Source organism: Capra hircus, chromosome 8 (assembly GCF_001704415.2).
Source record: "Capra hircus breed San Clemente chromosome 8, ASM170441v1, whole genome shotgun sequence".
NCBI classification, from domain to species: Eukaryota; Metazoa; Chordata; class Mammalia; order Artiodactyla; family Bovidae; genus Capra; species Capra hircus.
Genome location: NC_030815.1, coordinates 40,930,571 through 40,947,418, shown reverse-complemented (window position 1 = coordinate 40,947,418; position 16,848 = coordinate 40,930,571). Strand labels below are relative to the sequence as shown.

Genomic DNA, 16,848 nt, shown 5'->3' with positions numbered 1-16,848 from the left:
TTTACTTGAAATATACCTCTGTGAAAAGTTTACTCATTGTAAATAAAGCACAGGGCTTTCTCAAATCAGTAAATCAAGTAACTAAAGAGATGTAAAACAAAAATTTCTAATTTTCTATATTATAAAAGCTCTGCTTCTTTTTTAGATTTGATGCTATGATCCTCCTGTGTACATTTAATCTTTTGCACTAAATTGATCTGTAGGAAGATGATGGAATGATAATAGTGTAGATTTCTTGGCAGTCATCTTCCTGTGATAACTGATGATGGAGATTAATCTTGGGAATGATTAATCAGCACACCAGTAACATATACAATTTGCCTGGGTAACTTTTTTCACTTTTCAAACAAAAGTTTTCTCTTTGATTCAGAAATAGATTATGAAAAACTGTTTTTGGAGAAGACAAATCAAATTAAATAACTTTAACATGTTTTTATCTTAATGGACTAATTGAAAAATGAAACAACCTATTAACACATTACTGAAACCAAACTGCTGAAATGATGTAAGAATTTTGTTATTTGTTTCTAGTTATCAAAAGAGACTATTATCAGTTACAGAGGTAATTCCTGGGAAAACAACCTACGTGCTTGTCCAGTCTACTGCTGAGGCCATCCTGCCTGGCATTTTCTCGCACTCACTTTGACAAATTAAAAGGCAAATCAGTCTTACGTAGGTGATATATGCTTAAAAAAAAAAGAGCACTCAGATAACAGCTAAAAGAGAAGAAAACCAATGAACAAAAATTTCTGAATATCCTATACTTTTTCTTACTAGAAGATGAGTCTGAGAAAAAAATGATGCAACATACAGAAAGATTCTTACCAAAATTTATGAGACAAACCCATAAATGTTTCTTATTATTGGTCAATTCAATCCTGACAGGGACTAAAACCTATTAAACGGAGTATTTAATGATGATAGCACTTAGAATTAAAAAACAGAGCATTTTATCATAAATCAATCATTTTCATTACTAGAGACAGTAATAAAAATAGCTAGCATATGTTGAGCATTTCCTATGTGATAGATGCTTTGCATCTTTGCATACATTGAACCTTAATTTCAACCATGAAGTAGATATTCTCATTTTATAGGAGAGAAAAGGCTTCAGTTCAGTTCAGTTCAGTTCAGTCGCTCAGTCATGTCCGACTCTTTGTGACCCCATGAACTGCAGCATGCCAGGCCTCCCTGTCTATCACCAACTCCCGGAGTTCACTCAAACTGAGAATTATGTAATTTGCTGACAGTCACAGAACTATTAAGTGATAAAGAAAGGATTCAAGTTCAGGTCTGCCTCACTCCAATAATGGCACCCTGACACTGGATCCCAGGCAGCAATATAAACAGCTAGACAGGTGAGGCTATTTTAGTGAAATCATCAAGATAAAGTATTCTATGGAGACTTTGGGTGCTAAGAAAGAATTCTAAATTTGAACAAATGGACACAAATATCACATGAACTGTAAATATGTACTATGCCTAGTATTTGATCACTATGTAATCAAAGTTATGTTTATGACATAGAAAAGCATATCATGGATTAAGAGATATGCACTGACCTTGTGTTCAGAAAATATTTTATAGATGGAAGAGGAAATAATATGAGACTTGTCTCCATTTAAAAATTTAAATTTGTCTAAAAAAACAGTCAAATGGACCCATTTAGGCTAGTATCTCTATATAATAATATACACAAATACAAAGATGTTCACTAAGTACTATTTGTGACAGTCAATAATAACTGAAATGTCTGTAATGGGGGAACTAATAAATTCTTCTATTCTATATTCCTATAATGGAACACTCTATAGATCTATAAAAGTCAGCATGGAAAGATGTTCATAATACTTAAGTATAAGAAGCAGGATGCCAAATAATATGCAGCCCACGGTATAATTTTATTCACAGATATAAAATGGCATGCTGCTGCTGCTGCTAAGTCACTTCAGTCGTGTCCAACTCTGTGCGATCTCATAGACAGCAGCCCACCAGGCTACCCTGTCCCTGGGATTCTCCAGGCAAGAACACTGGAGTGTGCTGCCATTTCCTTCTCCAATGCATGAAAGTGAAAAGTGAAAGGGAAGTCGCTCAGTCGTGTCCAACTCTTAGTCACCCCATGGACTGTAGCCTACCAGGCTCCTCCATCCATGGGATTTTCCAGGCAAGAGTACTGGAGTGGGGTGCCATTGCCTTGTCCGTAAAATGGCATGGTTTGGTAAAATTCTTGAGGGTATACAGTGACATCAGTGTACCTCCTAAGGACTGAAATACAAGCTTTCCCAAACCAACGATCTTAACTTTGGGTGGCCTCAAGCTAACCATAGGCTTGCAGGTCAAAAGCAACATGAGCTCCAGAGACTTATCCTACCCTGGAACCATCCCAAAAAGTCAGTTTTGTATTCTGTAAAAGAGTCCTTATAATCCCCAAATTACCTGTATAGTATCTGATCCCAAAATACCTGTATAGTATTTGATCCTTTCAGTTAGTACAAGTTCTGTCTGCCTTCCTACTAAGTGGCTCAAAATTCCCAAAGTGCTCTAAAAACCAACATTTTCAATATTTCTAATGGAACAGGCTACATGCAAAACAATGAAATTAGATAATTCTTTAACACCATACACAAAAATAAGCTCAAAATGGATTAAAGACCTAAATGTGAGACTATACACTATAAAATTCCTAGAGGAAAACATGCGTGAACACTCTGACATAAATTGCAGCAGTATCTTTTTTGATCAATCTCCCAGGATAAAGTAAATAAAAACAAAAATATACAAATGGGACTGACTTAAACTCAAAAGCCTTTGCACAGCAAAGGAAACAATAAACAAGATGAAAAGGCAGCCCACAGATGGGGAGAAAATATTTGCAAATGATGTGGCCTACAAGGGATTAGTATCCAAAATTTATAACCAGTTTGTGATGCTTAACAGCATCAAAACAAACAACTCAGTCAACAAATGGGCAGAAGACTTAAATAGGTACTTCTCCAAAGAAGACATACAGATGGCCAAGAGGCACATAAAAAGATGTTCAATATCACTAATTATTAGAGAAATGAAAAACAAAACTACAATGAGCTATCACCTCACACTAGCCAGAATGGCTATCATCAAAAAATCCACAAAGAATAAACGCTGGAGAGAGTGCGAAGAGAAAGGAACCCTCCTACACTGTTGGTGGGAATGTAAACTGGTACAGCTACTATGGAGAACAGTACGGACGTTCTGTAAAGAACTGAAAATAAGAGCTACCGTATAACCCTGCAATCCCACTTCTGGGTATACACCCAGAGAAAAACATGATCAGAAAGGATACACACACCCCAGTGTACATACACACTGGGGTGTGTACAATAGCCAAGACAAGGAAGCAACCTAAATGTGCATCAACAGAGGAACAGATAAAATGTAGTACATATATACAATGGACTACTTACTACTCAGTCCATTGTATCTATGTACACATAATTATTTAAAAAGAATTAAATAATGCCATTTGCAGCAACATGGGTAGACCGAGAGACTGTCATACTGAGTGATACGATATCCCTTATATGTAGAAGCTATCAAGAAATGACACAGATGAAATTACTTACAAAACAGACACACAGACTTAAGAGAACAAACATGGTTGCCGGTGGAAGGGCTGGGTGGAAGGAATAGTTAGGGAGTTTGGGATGGACATATATACTCTGCTACATTTAAAATGGATAACCAACCAGGATCTACTGTATAGCACATGGAATTCTGCTCAATTGTTATATGGCAACCTGGATGGGAGGAGAGTTTGATGGAGAGCTGATACATGTACTTGTATGGCTGAGTCCCTTTGCTGTTCCCCCCAAACTATCACAACACTGTTAATTGGCTATATGCTGTGCTGTGCTTAATCCCTCAGTCGTGTTCAACTCTTTGCAACTCCTGGTGGACTGTAGCCAACCAGGTTCCTCTGTCCATGAGGATTCTCCAGGCAAGAATACTGGAGTGGGATGCCATGCCCTTCTCCAGGGGATCTTCCCAACCCAGGAATCGAACTGGGGTCTCCTCCTGCCTTGCAGGTAGATTCTTTACCAGTTGAGCTACCAGGGAAGCCCAACTGGCTATACCTCAATACAAAATAAGAAGTTAAAAAAAATTATCTGGAGATTGTATCTACAGGTCCATTCATTGCTAGTGCCACAAACTTGGTCATATTTCTGCTGAAAGAAGGAAATCAATGGTAATACACATTCCCAAATGTCAAATATGATCCCTTCCTTATGACATTGCCTAGTACTTATTGTCCAATCCAGAAAAAGACATGAATTTCATTTCTGTTCCCACATACTGAAACTCATAAAAGCAGTGGTGCCTTTTCCATACATCTCAAACTGAGAAGAGGATATAGGTGGGGAATTTAGGTGTTTAGTGTCTCTTTTAAAATAAGCCTAGTGACATCTGGTTTCTTCTTCCTACCCACCCTAAACTTTATTTAAAAGTTTTATTTTTTTCCCTATACTCAGTAGTGGGGTTTATCCACACACATGAAATTATTCACCCAGCCTTATAATTTGTGTTGATAAACAAAGATATGCTTGCCAGCTGGGGCTCCCAAATAAATGGTCTTACTTTAGATGGGACGAGAGCAAAGAGAGAGGAAACAATGGCTTAAAAGGTAGCTTACTTAAAGAACCACAAAAGAAAGAAAATAGGTAATGCTATCTCCAAACAGGATTTCCTTTGGATTTAACGGGGAGTGAAGTAAAACACGAATTCTCAATTTTCTTCACACCAAAAAAGGCTTCAATAACAACTTTTTCTTGGATTCTCTTTCCCACGCAAGAAATTTTTCTATTTTTTTCTACCTCATTTCTTTTTCTTTTTATAAAAGTGAAGAATAGAGCCTTTTGCAGTTCCTAACTATTGCAATGACAGGCTCAAAGAGATCAACACATCTAAAAGGGGATATAATACTGTATAATAACATTGCTAGTAATGGAAATAATACACCCCACTAAATGTACAATATCTTAAAAGAACTGAACTCTCATTACTGCCATTTTTTGGTGAATGTAGTGAACATGGGAGAGAGGGTGGACTTCAAAAAATCTATATATTCATACATACATAAATACTGGAAATAACTGTTCTAAAACATAATACTATTAATCAAGTGAAATAGTTACACTGACTCTCATTATAAAATGCATATGTACACACTTAGAAAAAAAGGCTTGGATAAAAGATGAAAATTAAAACAGATTGAAGATTTTACCCAACTCTGTACATCTTCAAACTTAACCAGAAAATTACTTCTAAAAATGAATAATACTTGAAATAAGTCAATAATACTGAACTAAAGACACTTCCTTCAGAGCTTCTTTTTTGGAATTGGTGATGTACTCTTTTCAATTCACTCTAAAGCATTTTCATGGCTTCAAAAGCAAGAGTTCCTTCTAAAGCCTTAGGCCTTATGGCTATCTCATAAATCTATGGTTAAGACCCCTTAACTGGGGATATTAATATGCAAATCACCTGTAAATTCTCTATTATTAAAAGCTATTGTCATTATGTAATGTTTTATACAATTGTTAAAATTTTACATGATGCGTTTTATTTCTACCCTCCCTCCTCTTCTCACACTTTGGTGATCTTCCCAGGGGACTAAAACAGAAGTTTTCCTTTAACCCTTAAAATATCTTAAACAGTGACTGTTCTATCATTTCTTTTACCACCAAACTTTTCTCTCTCAATTCCCAAATATAATCAATTACAGAGGCCAATGATTCTGCTTCTTAAGTCTCTCAAAATTTACTCACATTATCTTCATCTCTCAAGCTCCAGAGTGGAGGTCACTCCCTGCAATAGGTTCCCAGTGCCCTTAGGATGAATAGCATAGCCCTCAACAAGGGTTTGTAAGAAAGACTCTTTAGAATATAGATCCCGCCTACCATCTCCAGAGAGTACTAAATACAAGCCAGCCATATGGAACTACTTTCAGCATTCTGATCCCAGGGCTTTTGCACAAGAAGTTCCCTTTGACTCAAACAAATTTGCCTTCCCATCTCTTCACTCTATCTTTCAGATCTCAGAATACCTTCCACTTCCCCCAGACACTCTCCCAAACCCCACCACTATTCCCTCTCTCTGACCCCTCTGCTTCCAAATAAGTCTGGATCTGGTATTTAAGTGTTCCTATAGCATCTTACTTTTACTCAGCTAGCAGCAATATTAGTTGCAGTTTAACTGTCTCTCCAGTTTATAAAAACCATGAGCACATGGACTATGCTTATCTTTTTCACCTACAAATATGCAACACTGCCTAACACACAGAGGATCTTCAGTTTGTTGAATGAACAGATGAATCTACAAGGAGGATGAGTTTAAGACCCTGCAGAAACAATACTATTAGAGCACACTATATCATGAGCATTTAATATTTAAAAATTGTGAAAAAATATAGTTTTCTCAGTCCTGGGTGTTCATTAGAAGGACTGATGCTGAAGCTGAAACTCCAATACTTTGGTCACCTCATGCGAACAGATGACTCACTGGAAAAAACCCTGATGCTGGGAGAGATTGGAGGCAGGAGGAGAAGGGGACGACAGAGGATGAGATGGCTGGATGGCATCACCAACTCAATGGACATGAGTTTGAGTAAACTCCGGGAGTTGGTGATGGACAGGGAGGCCTGGCGTGCTGTGATTCATGGGGTCGCAAAGAGTCGGCCACAACTGAGCGACTGAACTGAACTGAGAACCATTTACAACCAAGTTATTTATTAGGAATGTTTTCTCTTAATTTTCTAATGTGACTTCACTTTCAATTCCCATTATGGCAGAATTTTATAACTTCCATATTCTAATATTTGTATGCCTTAACAGATTTTGTGTATAGCTTTTTTAATAAAGAAACAAGATAAGGATTAAATAAACTCAAATGAGCAAATTAAGTTTGCAACTATTGCTCTGAATCTCCTGACACATCATTTACTATTTTAATAAGTACACCTGATTCACTGAATTGTGGTTTAAGAACCAATGCTCTAATCATATCATCTGAGAAAACGTAGCCTGGTATGCCTCCTTTGTTTTCAAGAGACAGAAGTACTCAGAGATCTTTAATTTTCATAGCTGGAATGCTAAGAATAAGTAATTAGCCTAATAGTAATTAACCATTTGAAATTTATTTGAGCTTGGCAATATCCAACTGACATTCTTCTATGTTCTCTTAACAATCATTGAAATTTCATGGAAAAAAAATAAATAAAAGGGTATTTCAAGAAGCCTCTAGTTATAAATCAGTTAACACATTTATGTAAAGATTTCGCATGCATTATTTAATCTGTCCAGAAATCTTGTGAGGTAAGTACTAATATTATCCCATTTTATGGATGAGAAAACTTAGGCCTAAAGCTTAAATAATTCTATAATCCCAAGGTCACATAGTTAGAAATGGACAGAGTGAGGACATAAATATACCATACCATGTATTAGGTACCAGGAGCAAAAAGTTTGGGCTCTTTTTTTCTTTCTTTTTTTTACCCTAGCAATATGCTGTATTGGGCTTATAAAACAATGATTTAAATGTAGTACAGACCAATTACTATGTAGTCCTGTCTAAATAGTAGTTTTTTCTATATTTTTAATCTTCTGCAACAGAAGTTGGACATGGTATAATTTTTCAACCAAGTTACGAATCCTCTGTTGTGGTAGCCATGGCTCATGTGCACATATGCACACGCACACACCCACAGCACACACATAATGGATATTTAGCATCAACAGTTATGCTGTACACGTAGTAAGTATGGAACACACATGCAAATACACAGAGGCAGACCTTCCAGATGGTTCCAACTTCGGCTATAGGCAAGGGTGAGGAAAAAACACTAATTCTAAAGACAGCAGTACTCTTCCATTACAGCTTCACTGTCCCCCACTCCTGGTAGAGATGGTGATAGGTATATGGTAACACTAAGACCACTCTGTCAAAAGTCAACTTGTTAGATAAGAATCATTGGTGACAAACTGACCAGTTCACTCAAAATTCGTTTCTTTTAACCATTTACTCTATGACACAATTTGTATTGAATAAAAGTTTTAAAGGGTCTTTGAGGATTTCTTTGACCCTTCTATTGATGAGTTCAAGATTTTAACTTACCTGAAATTTTGCTAAAAGTTAGCACACTGTAGGCTACCTATAACTATATTCTGGAATTTTATCATTTTCTGAGCCAATGACTTTTGAAAATGAATATTAATTTAAATTAAAGGAATGTGCATGTCTTGAATGTTATGGGGTTTAAAAATGAGAACAGGGAAGGTGTATTTCTTTTAATACATTTTTCACCTATTAAATGCATTCTATACTTATCCTAATGTAACAAATTTGTTAACCACTACAAATACATAAATATATTGCTTCCGTTTTAAGCAACTGAAAGGTGTTTCACATATAAAGTATCAACAATACATTTGGCATTCAGTTGGGCTGTACTGATAAATATTTGTTGAAAAATGTCCATGGTGAAACAGCTGTGGAAAAAATAAAACTAATTAATGTGTGTGCTTAGCTGCTTGGTCATGTTCGACTCCTTGCAATCCTATGGACTATAGCCTGCCAGGCTCCTCTGTCCATGGGGATTCTCCAGGAAAGAATACTGGAGTGGGTTGCCATGCTTCTCCAGGGCATCTTCCCGACTTGGGAACTGAACCAAGGTCTCCCACATTGCAGGCGGATTCTTTACCATCTGAGCCAGCAGGGAAGCCCATGAATACTGGAGTGGGTAGCCTATCACTTCTCCAGGGGATCTTCCCAACCCAGGAATCAAACCAGGGTCTCCTGCATTGGAGGCAGATTCTTTACTAGCTGAGCTACCAGGGAATCCTAATTAATACTTCTTACCAAAATTTCAAAAGCTTTTGTGACTATTTAGTGCAGTGTAATTTGTGATAAATTTTATATGTAGTTAATACAAACATATTTCAGGCAGCTGATAATTTGGAAAACTGGTTCTTGGCTAACTAATAAATCAGAGTACTTGGAGAATTTAACATAATTGCCACTCAATGAATTTCATGTTTCAGCAAACTGCCGTTAGATATATATCCATTCAGTAAATTGATCACTCAGTGAAAAACAAAAACAAAAACAAAACCCTGGAGAAGAGGGTATATAATAGATTTTCAGATAAATGCTCTACTTTTCAAAATCACAGCATTTAAAGCTAAAAAATATCTGGAAGGTCATCTGGTTCAGGTCCCCATTTCACAGGGAATCTGAGACCAATAAACCAAATGGATCCATCAGTTAGTAGCAGAGTTGGCATTAGAACTCAGAATTCCCAATTCCCAGTCAATAGCTCTTTCTAACAAACTATGGTGCATAAAAGAAGAAAGAAGGAACACACTCAAAAAGAAGTAGGAAGGCCTGTCAAAAGCTCAAACTGCTTCTTACACAACGAAAGAAATGCACATAACATGGAGAATGAAACCCTAAAATAAGTGAGTCTCTTAGACATTTTCAAGTTTCTTTCTCACATAAATGATTAAGGTATTCTTTGAAGATGTTAAACAAGATTTCAAGTACGGCAAACGTGTGTGTGTATGGAGATGTTAACTAAAATGGCTCACTGGATTTTACATTCTGTAGAGACTGAATCCTCTTGCAAAATTGTCTTTTGTCTTTTGTGTCTTCATGTGTCTATTCCTCATGTACATGAAGCATCTAAGTGACCTAGGTTCAGTATTTTATTATTACATGGAATATCAGAGTGTTTCAGGTTCAACTTTCATTATTACATTATCTCTGTCTGAGGCCTATAGCACACAAACTGACTGTGTTTATACTGAAATAAAGAAATCAAAAAGGCTAATTTCTAGTTTTCCAGGAAGAAGGGGAAGAAGCAAAATTCAACACCATGATAACTGCCTCCAAAATAAACAAGGAACAAATTCTGAATTTTCACTTGCAGCAAATAAGTTTAATTTTGGGGTGTGAGATGGAAACCTTTTAAATGTAATGGCTTGTGTAACAGCTTTTACAAGGTGTACTTTTCACTGTCAAACAGCATGAAACGCTCATAAGGGTAATCAGTTTTAGATGGCAGGTTTACAAGCTTTCCACAACTTGCACTATTTATTCATGTTAAAATGTTATGCAATTACATCTTTTACATATTATGATCACAACTCCTTTTAAAAATTTTTAAATTATTTTGTACAAATGTAACTCCCAAACCAACCAAAACCTCTTTATGCACATGATGCATACTGTTGGTTTTTACTGCCTCATAAGTCATCTACAACTAATTTACATAGTTTTGTAGTAGTTCTATCACAGTTCTGTAATACCGAAGGACATTAAAGCCAGGTGAAAGCAAACACCTCCCAATATAACTATTCAAAACCTGTGTTTTCTATGTCACCTTTCTTATGAAGGTAATATAAATGATTTTTCTTGTTGTACCAAGACATGCATATATTATATTCAAAACCAGATACAAATATGGGCTGATTACTTCTCTCTGCGGGGTCCTTTTTTACACAAACCTGATTTACAAGGGCTTCTTCTTCCAATGCAGGAGATTCAAGAGACATGGGTTTGATCCCTGGGTTGGGAAGATCATCTAGAATAGGAAATGGCACCCCACTCCAGTATTCTTGCCTGGAAAATTCCATGGGCAGAGGAGCTTGGCAGGCTACAGTCCATGGGGCGACAAAGATCTGGACACAACTGAGCCCAGATTTACAAGGGTGGTTTTTTTTTTTCCTCAGAGCAAAAAAGGTTGTTTACAATGAAAAATCTCTTTGTTCACAAGGTTTATTCAACATTGACTGATACATTCTGTTTCATTAAGACAACAGAATTTTTTTAATGTAGGCTAATGAATCAATCATTCTTCCTCCCTGAGTCCCTTTCTCTTTCTTTTCTCCCATACCTCCTTCCCTTTTACTCATCCTGTTCCACTTTCCCAAATAAGAGCACCTAGTTAGGCTCATAGTTAACTAGTAGCCACACAACAGCTCCTCCAAATTGCTCTAAGTACATAGGCTGAGTCAGCAATGAAGCTCAATTATGTCTATCATTTTTTCTTTAAAATTGTTCTCATACATTTTAACAACTAATTTTGACATTTTGAGGTTTGGTAGAGTCACACCATTTCAATCATTATAGACATCAAAAACAATAGCTAAACTATTTTTCAATACTTGCAGATAAGCCACATGTCCAAAGTATCTGATGTCTCAAAACAAAGGTTACTGTGAAATTAGATCACCAGCATTGAATATTCCTTCTTTATACTTACCAGACTACAGTAGAACCACTTTATAATGAGACCACTAACAGTCAACTCTAGTCATATTACCTTATGTGATTACGTTTAGAACAACGTAGGCTCAGAGCACTTCAGTGTAAGACCCTGTGACATAGTTTAGGCTGTGATCTGCCTGTTTGATCTCTGCAATGAAGCTCTACCATACTACTTGACAAAGGATAACTTAGCTTTTAACATGACTTCAAGGTAACTCCACTATATTTTTGGTTTTAAGTATGTAAATAATAATTAACAGTAGAAAGGGAAAATAAATAAAGGCTTCCAACAAGATTATCAGGAAAAACTAATAAAGAAAGATTATTAATTTATTTTACTTTTTGTCTTCCTGAGAAAATTCTAAAAACCATAACATTTTTCCTAGAGCAAATATATTGAGTAAAAAGTCATAAAAGAAAGGTGCAAAGGATGAAGCTGACATTTCTGAAGTTCACCAGCTGTTGCTCCAAACCCATTAAGTCAGTGAAACCCAAGTCCCCAGGGCAGCTTCCAGAGATGCAACAATGCCTGCAAGAAAATCTATCACCTGGTTCCAAAATATAGGAAGCATGTTTTTACTCAAAGTTATTTTATAAATAGGGAAATTTATGCCTATCTTTGAACTTCCAGGAAAAAAATTACAAACTTCTTATTTTTAAAATCATCATTGCTGGCAATTCTAGTATTAAATTCATTTTTCTTCCAAATTGGGTATTAAAAAAGCTACCACCAAGCTGAAAATTTATGTATTGTTTTAGTATGAATTTAATAAAAATCAACAAAGATAACAGAGTAATCAAAAAATAAGATTCCAATGTGTATTATATTGAAAAATCTAAAAATGGGACATCTTAAGTTGGTTCTTAAAGCACAGGCTTTATACACATGAAAATTTATCTCAGTTTAACGAGAAAAACCAAAATATCCAAAAGCCTTTCCCTTGAGAAATACACAGACTATACAAATTTCTACAAACTGACACTTTACAAACTGACACTTTATAGTAACATCTAATTTTTTTTCAATTACAACCTTTTCTCCTAAAGAAAACTTATCCAATATCTACATAGTCTTAGATAATTATGAAAATATTTGTTACAGCATAACATAACATAAAGCAATTAAAAGTTTTAAAATATATTCAATTTACCCAAAAATTATTTTGTAAAATATCATGAATAAGGCTCAACAATAATTAACAATTCATAATTTAAGTGATGATGCTGAAGCTGAAACTCCAATACTTTGGCCACCTGATGAAACGAACTGACTCACTAGAAAAGACCCTGAAGCTGGGAAAGATTGCAGGTAGGAGGAGAAGGGGACAACAGAGGATGAGATGGTTGGATGGCATCACTGATCGATGTATATGAGTTTGAGTAAGCTCCAGGAGCTGGTGATGGAAAGGGAAGCCTGGCATGCTGCAGTCCATGGGGTCACATAGAGTCAGACATGACTGAGTGAGTGAACTGAACTGAATTTAGGTGACTTATGTTCCTTCCCAATAATGTATAATTGTTACTTTTACACAAGTATTAAATGGGGATATTTTCTGATAGTTTACAATTTGTTCAGGAGTGAATTCTTCTACTTTTATTTTATTTTTAGAAGGCCACATCTTCAGTATTTAGATTAAGGTTTTTCTTCATGTATAGCTTTCACTTGAGGGAGAAAAAAAGGCACATCAATAGAAAAAGGTACCTACTTATCATTTATTATCTACTGCACATCCTGGACACTACTTTTTGAAAGAGTTCATGCCTTCGTCCTTTCTTCCTTTGAAGGCAAGAAATCAGTGCTTCCTGAATGTAGAATTTAACCTAAGACTGCACTGCTTTAACACCTTTACAGTCAAAATAGTTGGAGCAAACATAAGTTAACTTCTGTAATATAGCAGTTCTCCTGCAACTGTGAGTCTGCAAGTGAAAAACCTTTAAGGTTTCTTGTATGGCATCTCAGCATGGAAAGATGAATACTAAGTAATAACTCAGGAAACAGAAAAAAAAGCCATGCCCTCCACCTAGATAACATTAAGAAAGTTAAGGCTGCTGTTTGGTACCCAAAAGATTCTACCAATAAATAAGAACATTTTCCATCCTCAGGTCTTCAGTTATATTCAACTCTTTTAAGTTCAGTTCAGTTCAGTCACTCAGTCGTGTCCCACTCTTTGTGAACCCATGAATCGCAGCAGAGCAGGCCTCCCGGTCCATCACCATCTCCCCGAGTTCACTCAAACTCACGTTCATCAAGTCAGTAATGCAATCTAGCCATCTCATCCTCGGTCGTCCCCTTTTCTGACTGCGCTCAATCCCTTCCAGCATCAGAGTCTTTTCCAATGAGTCAACTCTTCGCATGAGGTGGCCAAAGTACTGGAGTTTCAGCTTTAGCATCATTCCTTCCAAAGAAATCCCAGGGCTGATTTCCTTTAGAATGGACTGGTTGGATTTCCTTGCCATCCAAGGGACTCTCAAGAGTCTTCTCCAACACAATAGTTCAAAAGCATCAACTCTTGAGCGCTCAGCATTCTTCACAGTCCAACTCTCACATCCATACACAACCACTGGAAAAACCATACCCTTGACTAAACGGACCTTTGTTGGCAAAGTAATGTCTCTGCTTTTCAATATACTATTTACGTTGGTCATAACTTTTCTTCCAAGGAGTAAGCATCTTTTAATTTCATGGCTGCAGTCACCATCTGCAGTGATTTTGGAGCCCAAAAAGATAAAGCCTTTCCCCATCTATTTTCCATGAAGTGATGGGACCAGAGCCATAATCTTCATTTTCTGAATGTTGAGCTTTAAGCCAACTTTTTCACTGTCCTCTTTCACTTTCATCAAGAGGCTTTTTAGTTCCTCTTCACTTTCTGCCATAAGGGTGGTGTCATCCGCATATCTGAGGTGATTGAGATTTCTCCCGGCAAGCTTGATTCCAGCTTGTGCTTCTTCTAGCCCAGTGTTTCTCATGATATAATCTGCATAGAAGTTAAATAAGCAGGGTGACAATATACAGCCTTGCCGTACTCCTTTTCCTATTTGGAACCAGTCTGTTGTTCCATGTCCAGTTCTAACTGTTGCTTCCTGACTTGCATACAGGTTTCTCAAGAGGCAGGTCAGGTGGTCTGGTATTCCCATCTCTTTCAGAATTTTCCACAGTGTATTGTGATCCACACAGTCAAAGACTTTGGCATAGTCAATAAAGCAGAAATAGATGTTTTTCTGGAACTCTCTTGCTTTTTCCATGATCCAGCAGATGTTGGCAATTTGATCTCTGGTTCTTCTGCCTTTTCTAAAACCATCTTGAACATCTGGAAGTTAATGGTTCACATACTGCTGAAGCCTGGCTTGGAGAATTTTGAGCGTTACTTTACTAGCCTGTGAGATGAGTGCAATTGTGCGGTAGTTTGAGCATTCTTTGGCATTGCCTTTCTTTGGGGTCGGAATGAAAACCGACCTTTTCCAGTCCTGTGGCCACTGCTGCGTTTTCCAAATGTGCTGGCATATTGAGTGCAGCACTTTCACAGCATCATCTTTCAGGACTTGAAATAGCTCAACTGGAATTCCATCACGTCCACTAGCTTTGTTCGTAGTGATGCTTTCTAAGGCCCACTTGACTTCACATTCCAGGATGTCTGGCTCTAGGTGAGTGATCACACCATCGTGATTCTCTGGGTCATGAAGATCTTTTTTGTACAGTTCTTATGTATATTCTTGTCACGTCTTCTTAATATCTTCTGTTTCTCTTAGGTCCATACCATTTCTGTCCTTTATTGAGCCCATCTTTGTGTGAAATATTCCCTTGGTATCTCTAATTTTCTTGAAGAGATCTCTAGTCTCTCCCATTCTGTTGTTTTCCTCTATTTCTTTGCATTGATCGCTGAGGAAAGCTTTCTTATCTCTCCTTGCTATTCTTTGGAACTCTGCATTCAGATGTTTATGTCTTTCCTTTTCTCCTTTGTTTTTTGCTTCTCTTCTTTTCACAGCTATTTGTAAGGGCTCCTGAGACAGCCATTTTGCTTTTTTGCATTTCTTTTCCATGGGGATGGTCTTGATCCCTGTCTCCTGTACAATGTCATGAACCTCATTCCATAGTTCATCAGGCACTCTATCTATCAGATCTAGGCCTTTATCTATTTCTCACTTCCACTGTATAATCATAAGGGATTTGATTTAGGTTATACCTGCATGGTCTAGTGGTTTTCCCTACTTTCTTCAATTTAAGTCTCAATTTGGCAATAAGGAGCTCATGATCTGAGCCACAGTCAGCTCCTGGTCTTGTTTTTGCTGACTGTATAGAGCTTCTCCATCTTTGGCTGCAAAGAATATAATCAATCTGATTTCAGTGTTGACCATCTGGTGACGTCCATGTGTAGTCTTCTCTTGTGTTGTTGGAAGAGGGTGTTTGCTATGACCAGTGCATTTTCTTGGCAAAACTCTATTAGTCTTTGCCCTGCTTCATTCCGCATTCCAAGGCCAAATTTGCCTGTTACTCCAGGTGTTTCTTGACTTCCCACTTTTGCATTCCAGTCCACTATAATGAAAAGGGCATCTTTTTTGGGTGTTCGTTCTAAAAGTCTTCTATGTCTTCATAGAACCATTCAACTTCAGCTTCTTCAGTGTTACTGGTTGGGGCATAGACTTGGATTACTGTGATATTGAATGGTTTGCCTTGGAAACGAACAGAGATCATTCTGTCGTTTTTGAGATTGCATCCAAGTACTGTATTTCGGACTCTTTTGTTGACCATGATGGCTACTCCATTTTTTCTCAGGGATTCCTGCCCACAGTAGTAGATATTATGGTCATCTGAATTAAATTCACCCATTCCAGTCCATTTTAGTTCGCTGATTCCCAGAATGTCGACGTTCACCCTTGCCATCTCCTGTTTGACCACTTCCAATTTGCCTTGATTCATGGACCTGACATTCCAGGTTCCTATGCAATATTGCTCTTTACAGCATCGGATCTTGCTTCTATCACCAGTCACATCCACAGCTGGGTTTTGTTTTTGCTTTGGCTCCATCCCTTCATTCTTTCTAGAGTTATTTCTCCACTGATCTCCAGTAGCATACTGGGCACCTACTGACCTGGGAGTTCATCTGTCAGTATCCTGTCATTTTGCCTTTTCATACTGTTCACACAGTTCTCAAGGCAAGAATACTGAAGTGGTTTGCCATTCCCTTCTCCAGTGGACCACATCCTGTCAGACCTCTCCACCATGCTGTTTATTATTGAGTACCTACCACTAAATTTAATACTTTAATTCTCATGACAACTTTGAAAAAATGTATGTTGTTCTCTACTTTATAAAAATGACCACTGAGGTCCATAAATATTTTTTCAAAGTTTTACTTCTAGTAAAAGACAACACCAAGACTGACATGGAACTTGATCTGACTATAAAATCTATGTTCTTGCCATACTACCCCCTGCTTGAAATTTTTTGCTTGTTTTTCATAGTTCCAAGTTAACAGAAAGAAAATCTGTATTTCACACTTGAAATTTTCACTGAGAATGGCACTCTTAAGAATAAACTCATGGTCCTGC

The 16,848-nt window shown here is 37.0% G+C and overlaps 1 protein-coding gene across 3 annotated transcripts in view; it reads right to left on the bottom strand.

Moving 5' to 3' along the window:
* The window catches only part of RFX3 (regulatory factor X3), a 341,608-nt gene that overhangs the window by 205,474 nt on the left and 119,286 nt on the right, over positions 1-16,848 (bottom strand). The window lies entirely within an intron of this gene.